Below are 8791 nucleotides of genomic sequence, written 5' to 3'. Positions count from 1 at the left end.
AGAGGTTCTAATTAACTGTTTCAATTTGCAATTTATTAAGACGGAATAGTAATGATTCACTTGGTTGCACCAAGTTGAACACAAACATGGGGGCTGTGTCTGCTGATTGTAAAGCAGGGTTTTCCAGTCGCTCCTGGTCTACTGTGGCCAATGAAGATAGGCTTAATGTGGTTGACACAGACATGAAGGAGTAAAAAACATTGCCAAGTTACATCATCTAAGGCATAGTTTCTTATTTCAAGTACCTTTGGCCATGTCATAGTATCTAACTCAAGAAGGCGAGGATGAAAGAATTTTCTAGGTCAGGGTTTCTCAACCTCCACACTATTGACATTTTGGACTAGATAATTCTTTGTTAGGGGTGGAGGGATTGTTCTGTGCGTTATAGGATGTTTGGCAACCTCCCCGACCTCTACCCACTAAATGCCAGTAGCACCATCCCCTCCCCCCAAGTTTTGACACCAAAACTTTCTCCAGACTTTGCCAAATGTTGGGGTGTGGGGTGGAATCACCAAGGTATAGAACCACTGTTCCAGGTCTTTTCCCATTCTGTGGTACCACTGGCCCTTAAACAACACCAAAGTTAAGGCGCCAACCCTCACACAGTCAGAAACCCACCACCAATTGTGCTTCAGTATCCTCTGGGGATTGCTTTCAGGACCTGGCCAGATGTCAAAATTTGCCCATATTCAAATCCCACAGTCACCCCTTCATATCCACAATTCCAAATTCACAGGTTCAACCAACCACAGACCGTGCAGTACTGTATTTATTGAAAAAAATCCACACATAAGTGGATCCACGCAGTTCAACCCTATGTTGTTCAAGGGTCAACTGTAATTCCAAGATTCATGTGAGGAAATACATATAAATAGATGCAAAAAATAAACAAAAGTTCATAAAAACTCCCTTGAAATTGATAGAAATGATCTGAAGCTTCAAAGATACCTTCAAGTGTTCAGGTTACCAAAAATTCCAGTAGATTCAAGATTAGAAAAAAAATTATACCTATCATTTGAATGTATAATTGAAAAAATATCCACACAGCCTTTACTATCAAACATTTATCTATACTACTCTTAAAGCAATGAGAAACATATTGATCTATATGTGATCAAAAGAAAATCTGAAAAAATAAAGTGGTTAATTTGTTTGGCTGATGGAGTCATGGGTGTTTTCCATTGCTGTTTTATTTATGCCATGAGTAATTAAATATATCCTGCTTTCAGCTGTCTGATAATAACTAATAAAGGTCAATGTGAATGGGTCAGAATGCTTAAATGCCACTGGATAATATCTAGCATTTTCTAAGTGATTACTAAGTACCAGGCATGATATTTATATGCTTTATATGTATTGATCCATTTACTATTTACAAGAATCCTGAGAGTTAGGTACCATTTCCATGAAGACTTGACTTACCCAAGATTACACTGTAAGCAGCGGGACCCAGAATCAAGCTCTGGGCTGACTTCTTACCATATCACTACTGATCACACACTCTGCAAAAAACATGTGACCCTGGCTGCCACAACATCCCTACCTGAATTGTACATCCCCAGCGTACTGGTCGACTCACAGTTGCTAGCCATGTGCCTTGCATTTCTATTTCTCTGCCTTTGCTCATACTGCTTTCCCCATTGGGAAATTTATTCCCTCTATCTGTTTTTTTTTTTTTTTTCTAAACCATATCCTTCATTTGATGCTTAGCTTTAGGTGGATTTTCTCCATGAAATTTTCTAAGATTATTCTAGCCACAGTGATCTCCCCTTTCTCTGAACACCTTTTACTGTATGCCTAATTAGATACCTGTTATATAAGATTTCAGTTTTTAATGCCTGATAACTATAGGTAATATATATATGTGTGTGTGTGTATATATATATATATATATATATATGCGCTTTAGTAGAGTTTCACATGCATTATCTCATTTTTTCCTGACCTCAAACATAGTTTTCATTACAGTGATTTCACAGGTTCAAAAGTCCAAGTGTCAGAGAAACCAGATTGTTCAAGGAACCACTTGGTAAGTGGTGGACTGGAACTTGAAGTCTTCTAGCTTCAAACCTCATGCTCTTCCTTAAAACTCAGGTCTTGTAGCCCAGATATCTATAAATGTATATAAGTCAGCCTCACCAACTAAACTGCAATTTCCGTGTTTTAATTTCCTCCATTTCTCTCACTCCTACCCCCGTACTTAGGAAGATTTAGAATAATTGTTTATTGATTGGATGATCTTTGCTTCCTAAATCTCAGAGCATAATACAACAATAATAATAGTAATAGCTGATGCTTCCTAATCTCTGTTCGTGGACCAGGAATTATGCTCAGCACTACTCAGGGACTGCAAATGAGGACACTGGGTATTAGATTAGGGGATTAGAAAAATAATCCTGTCAGCTGAAGCCCTGACCTATCTTCTGTTGGATTTCTCTTTAAACTTGGTTGATAATAAACTCCCAATATATGTTAGTTGGTGTTCATACCTAATGCATGGTTCCTTGTCAGATATTTGTACATGTATTTTTCCTCATTTAATTTTGAAAAAAAAAGTCTATGAGAAATTACTATTTTATCCTCACTTTTGGAAGAAGAAAATGAGTTTAGAGAGATCAAGTAACAAGCAGAAGGTCGAAGCAGGTTTCAATCCAGCAAACTAACTCTTGACTTTCAATAACCCTTTATCACAAAAAGCAGACATTTCTAAGACTTGTGTTTGGGGTGCACATATATTTATTTGTAACTATATAGTTTTCAAAACTGATCCAATGTCTAGAATATCAAATTTTCTGATGTCATGATGTCGATAGGACTGCAGAAGTTCCCAAGCAGAGGATATTGTCAGAGGGACAAACCAGAGTTTTTGTTCTTCTTGGTTGCATGTTCAGGAGCTGTCTCAGAGCACCACACCATCAGAGAAAATGATTGTCATGATGTTTGCCCAGCTGGGGTGGAGGTGGATCAGGGGCGGCCCGCTGCCTCCCCTGGAACGCAATGAAGTTCACTTCTCTGAACCAGTTTGCCTACCCTGGCAGCACACGTGACATGAAAAATGCAGGTGCCTTCATTAGGCAAGTATTGCTGGGTAATTCCCAGTTGTCTGAGGGTTATTTGGCATACTCTCAGTAGCTGACACCTGAACAGTAAGTAATCTGGTTTTCAGTGAGGTAATTATCCAGCAAACCCACACCGTCCGGACACCTAAGCAGTGTGTTACGACATATGGAACAAACGGCACACCTGAGTAAGCTTACAGTCGCTAAAACACTATTATCTTTAATCACAAGAATATGTCAAAATGATTGCTCTATTTGTGTGCAGGCTTAAACCACCTGCTCCAAAACCACATTGTAGGTATTTGCTCACTCTTTTTTAGGATGCTGGGGACCTTGAAAGTGATTTTTTACTTATAAGTTAGTTCGGGAACATACCCACTAGAGTTTGGTCCAGATTCACAACTTCCGAATCAGGGACTTCCTCTGCCCAAGGAGACCCAAGGCTGAGAATCTTTGACCTCACCACCAAGTGTTCCTCTTTGCAGGAATTAGGTGGAAATTTCATATGAATCCTTTCACCACTGAGCAAACTTTCAGCTTTTTTACATAGAAATAATACAGAAATATCTAAAAATATTAAGCATTTCAGAAACTGCTGGAGAATGGCTGTTCTTTTTTCATTAGTGATCACAAGCCCCTTGACAGTGGAGAATTCACTGAATAGTCGGTGATCATCCTCTAGAAATTTTCAGAACGCTTTGCTGAAGTCAATCAACTTAGAAATAATAACTAATTTCTAGAGCCATCTTGCCGATGTGGAGAAGTTTATTATACATATGTGTTAGTTTACAAGAAGTAAATCTGGCGTAAGGATCAAGTCCAAATTCAGGGTATTTGTTTTTCTTGAAAGCAATTCTACCTCTCCTTTAGACAACATTTATCAATTTACTTAGCCCCTCCATGCCTCAAGTTTCCTTCCATTCATTAATTAGCAAGTATTTGTTGAGTCTCCCATGTGCCAGACTGTAAGCTCTGTAGATAAAATGGCAAAGAAATGGACAAAAAAAAAAAAACCTTGCCTCACAGAGCTTACATTCAAGTGGAAGAAAGTGTACAATGAACAAACAAATATGTAAGTGTAATATATAGAATGTCAGATAGTGATAAATTCTATGAAAAATAAAACAGAAAAGAAAATAGAGAATCCTTGTGTAGAAGGGCATGAAAGACATTATAATTTTAAATGGGGCTGTTCAAGACTTTTCCTAAGAAGGTGACATTTGAGCCAAGTTCTGAAGGAGTAAGAGAATGAGCCATGTGGATATCTGGAAGAAAGCATTCCAGAGGAAAAAGGAAATGCGAAGGCCCTGGGCTGCGAGGACACCCGGTGCATTCCAAAAATGGCAAGGTGGCCAGTGGGGCTGGAGCTGAGTGAGCAAAGGGGAGGCATCAGGAGGCCAGATCTTGTCAGGCCTTTTAGGACATTAGAAGGACGTGGGTTTAAAGGACCAGACTTAGAGCATCAGAGCTTAGAGTGTTTGTTTTCAGCAGAGTGGCATGATCTGACTTGCACTTTAAAAGGATTATGCTAATTCCTGTGTGGGGATTAGATTATAGGGGAACATGAATGCAACTGCTTACTCAACAAAGGACATCGAGTAGCAGCCATTGCAATAATCAAGGCACAAGACAACTACGGCTTGGACTGAAATAAGACCGGTAAATATTGTTGAATTCTAGATATATTTTTGATGTAGAGTCAACAGAATGTCAATGGAATGAATGTGGGATATGAAAGAAACAAAGGATGACTGCAAGATTTTGGCTCAAGGAAATAGAAGGATGGAGGTTCCCTTTCCTGAGGTGAGGGAGACAGTGTGAAAAGCAGGTTGGCTAGGCAGCAGTGTGGTAGGAAACACTGTGGAAACCAGGAGTTCCAGTTGGGAAATGATGGGTATGGTCATACATCCAAGTAGACATGATAAGTAGCTGGTTATATGAATCTGGAGGGCAGGGGACAGATCTGCACTGAGAATAGAACTCTGGGAGTCATCAGCATAGAGGTGACTTTTTTTTTTCCCGGACGCGCAGGCTCAGCGGCCATGGCTCACGGGCCCAGCCGCTCCGCGGCATGTGGGATCTTCTGGGACCGGGGCACGAACCCGTGCCCCCTGCATTGGCAGGCGGACTCTCAACCACTGTGCCACCAGGGAAGCCCTAGAGGTGACATTTTAACTCTGAGACTAGATGAGGTCATCAAGGGGTAAGCCTCTAAAATTCAATCATCTATGCAATAATGAGGAAGCAGAGAAGGAGACTGAGGAAGAGGTGCCAGTGATGTGGGAGCACTTTGAGAACTGATGACAGGGTGTCCAGGAGGAGGAACTGAAAAGCTCTGTCAAGCTCTGCTGAGGTTTCATGACATGAGGATGGAACTGACCACCAGGATCACAATGCTGAGATCACTGATGACCTTGGTGAGCGTCTTTTCTTCCAAAGAGAATAAGAAGAATTGAAAAGAGTACAGACAGTTCTTTCAAGAAGTTTTACTCTGAATGGGGACCAAGGAAAAGGACAATAGATGAAGAGGGATATGAAGTCAAGACAATTTTTTAAAAAATCAGCTTAATTGAGGTGTGAATTACAAACAATACAACTCATCAACTTCGGGTGTATAGTTCAATGAGTTCTGACACATGTGTACATCTGTGTGAGTGCCACCAAAATCCAGAGGCAGAACAGTTTCATCATCTCAAAACCTCTTAGGTGCCTCTTCCCATCAATCGGCCTCTCATCCCCAGACCCGGGAAGCCACTGATCTGTTTTCTGTCACTATAAATGAAATTTGTCTTTTTTAGTTTCACATAAATGGAATCATCCAGTATGTCATCTTTCATGTCCAATTTATTTTGCTCAGTATGTTGTTTCTGAAAATTACCCATGTTGATCTGTGGATTGGCACGTACTTCCTTTCCATTGCTGAGTAGTATTCCATTGCATGGATATACCATAGCTTTTTTATCTATTTACCTATCGATGGACATGTAAGTTGTTTCTAGTTTGCACTCTTATGAATAAAGCCGCTATAAACATTCATGTTTAAGTCTTTTGTGGATTTGTCTTTCATTCAAGCAGATGTTTTTGCTTAAGATCAAAGAAATTTGGGAATTACAATTTCAGTTATGGCAGTGCTGAGATTTTGAGTTTGTCATAAAATCTCAGTACTGGGATGATATAGCTCCTTGGACAATAAATAAGCATCCTTCACCCATAGTCATTTATTCAGTATTGTACTCTAGCAACTCATGAGGATATTGACTTTGCCCTCAAGTAACACATAATCTAGTGAAGAAAACGAAAGTGTAAATAAATTGAATGAGGGTAGGCCTATGAACAGAATGGGCAGTAAACTCAAGGGGCTCATGCTCCAGAAAGACAAAACTGGCCACAACTTTAACTTGGCTTAAGAAAATGTAGATAGTGATATCATGAGTTGTCATATAAAGAATGAATATACCAATGTTAAGTAAAGTCAGGTATGCTTATGATACATTCCTAACCCTGAAGACCATCATCATCTTCCTCACCAACTGCACCCAGCATGGTTTCTCAGAAAGCCACCATGGATGCATTACTAGCAAAGGGCAGCCTTCCCGTGATTTGATGACCAACCACTAGTGTGTGATCAGAGAAGCTTAGCATGTGTTGTTTCTAGTCCTGCCTGATTCACCTTTAGCATGATCTAGGATAACCCTCCTAACTTTCTACACCCTTATTTCTTTTTTTGCGAAGTGTAAATACAACATCTGAGTGGGATTAATGGAGAAGTGTTATGGGATGTGTTTCCCGACAACAAAGTGAAGTGTGAGAACTGACAGCAAAATATTAGCGTGGGGACATGAGTTTCTCTGTATTCCCCAAACTTTAACTATCAAAAATATACATATTAAACCTACTCCTTGCAACCTACTAGGAGTAGATGGGCCAAAGTAGACTGTCATCTGAGAACTGACCTGGCACGTACAACTAGGTTTAGGTATCATTGAGAGCTGGCCTGATGCTCACAGCTGGGCATGGGGTTTCCTGTTTGACAATCTCCCAGAACACTGGCCTCAGACACAGTCACTCTGAGGCCATGATTAAGTGAGGCAAAAGAAAAGCACTTCCTAATTTTACCTAAGAACAGACAGAAATACAGTCATTATGCAATCCACAAAATACCAAACAATCCAGCTGCTCATAGCTAATATGATTGACTGCTCTTCCTTTACTAATTACAGTTTTATCCTTGCTCTAGACTCTTCTCCCTATAGATAAGACTTATTGAGATGCCTAATCATTGAATTGTCCCTTTCTAACAGAAGCCAGTCTAGGCCCTCCCCCAAAGTCACCCAGCCAAAGTCAAGATCCTGTTAATAAGTCATTTCTAATGCCTTCTCACCAAGACATCCCACAGATCCCCATGTTGTGTGTTCTCCCTTATTGCAATGAGTAATCAATTCAACATGTTAATTACATGTATGCCCCTGATGGTCTTTCACCAGAAGGCATTGACAACACATTTGCTCCAGAATTTTCAGTACAGGAAAAGGGAAGCAGGGCTTAAGATGTCACATCTCTCGGAAATATTAACACTTAGCAAATCTTACTCTTGTTTAAAAACCTTTCTGGGACAAAGAAGTGATTTCCTACCTGTAAATATAATGTTCCAGTAAGGAATGGGATGGAGGTGGCAATATTGGGACTGAGAATGTCGACAAGAGTTCCTCCTCTGATTCCTCCCTCATGACCCCTGCCTTCCCAGTCCTGGGCAGTTGTAGACACAGCCCTGCCCAGACTCTGATTCAATCAACCCTGACCAGGGAAGGGATTAACACCAGTGTGTAGAGTCTGGAATTCATCTTGCTGCTGCAGGCCTGGTATCTGATGAGCCCCAAGCACCAGGCTGTAGCCTCAATTTCCTGCTTATTATTCCAGTCTACTGCTGGGTCTGGAGCTTTGCCTGGAACCTTCACAGCCCATTGGGAAGGGATCCAACACCTTGTGACACCCTTGCCCTTATCCCTCCCCTGGAGGTTGTAGCTTGTTCCTTCTATTCCCAGTTGCTGGCAGGGGTACCATTCCAAATGTGTTTATCCTCACGAGCCATGACATGGCTGACCTTTCTGACACTGCAAATTGCACCACTGGCTCTGGAGACCTTCAGCTGAGAAAGTTCCCCAGCCCTGGGCCCATCTGGTCCGAGGTTTCTCCAGCACTTCCTCTTGGCCACTCGCAGCACCCCTGACCGTTGAGCCCACCCAAGTTATAACAGCCCCAGCTCACCAGACACAGTTTATTCATATGCAACAGGACACCTTCCTTGGCCATCACCCAACAGAGAAAGTTGCTACAAGAACCAGCCTGCTGAGTCTTTAGGGCTTCCAGACATAATTTTAGATTCAAGAAGACAGCAGGAGACAGGAGGGGGTTGCCTCTTACCACATGAAGGAGTGCAGAGCAGAAGGAGAGTCATTATTCTATGTGCCTAAATCACTTTCCGGGAGCAAATAAATGCAACTTCAAAAACCCGATGACTTAAAAATACATAAGGACTTGATCAACACTTGACTATTGAGTACTAACTAGATATCTAACGACTTCATAAGTATTCCATAAATATTTGTTCAACTAATGAATAGATTTGACAGAGGGGAAAACTGAAGCCCAGTTTCCACTGCTTTTGCTCGGTATTACTCAACTAGAGAGCATAGAATTGGAAGAGAACCAAGGTCTCTTAGCTCCAACTCAAC

The 8791-nt window shown here is 41.0% G+C and overlaps 1 pseudogene; it reads left to right on the top strand.

Moving 5' to 3' along the window:
* The first annotated feature begins 2997 nt into the window (after positions 1-2997).
* LOC103086774 (ATP synthase subunit beta, mitochondrial-like) overlaps positions 2998-8791 on the top strand; it is a 26304-nt pseudogene continuing 20510 nt past the window's right edge.

The sequence above is a fragment of the Lipotes vexillifer genome, unplaced genomic scaffold (genome assembly GCF_000442215.2).
Source record: "Lipotes vexillifer unplaced genomic scaffold, Lipotes_vexillifer_v1.1 scaffold677, whole genome shotgun sequence".
NCBI lineage: Eukaryota > Metazoa > Chordata > Mammalia > Artiodactyla > Lipotidae > Lipotes > Lipotes vexillifer.
This window is presented reverse-complemented; position numbering and strand designations above follow the sequence as displayed.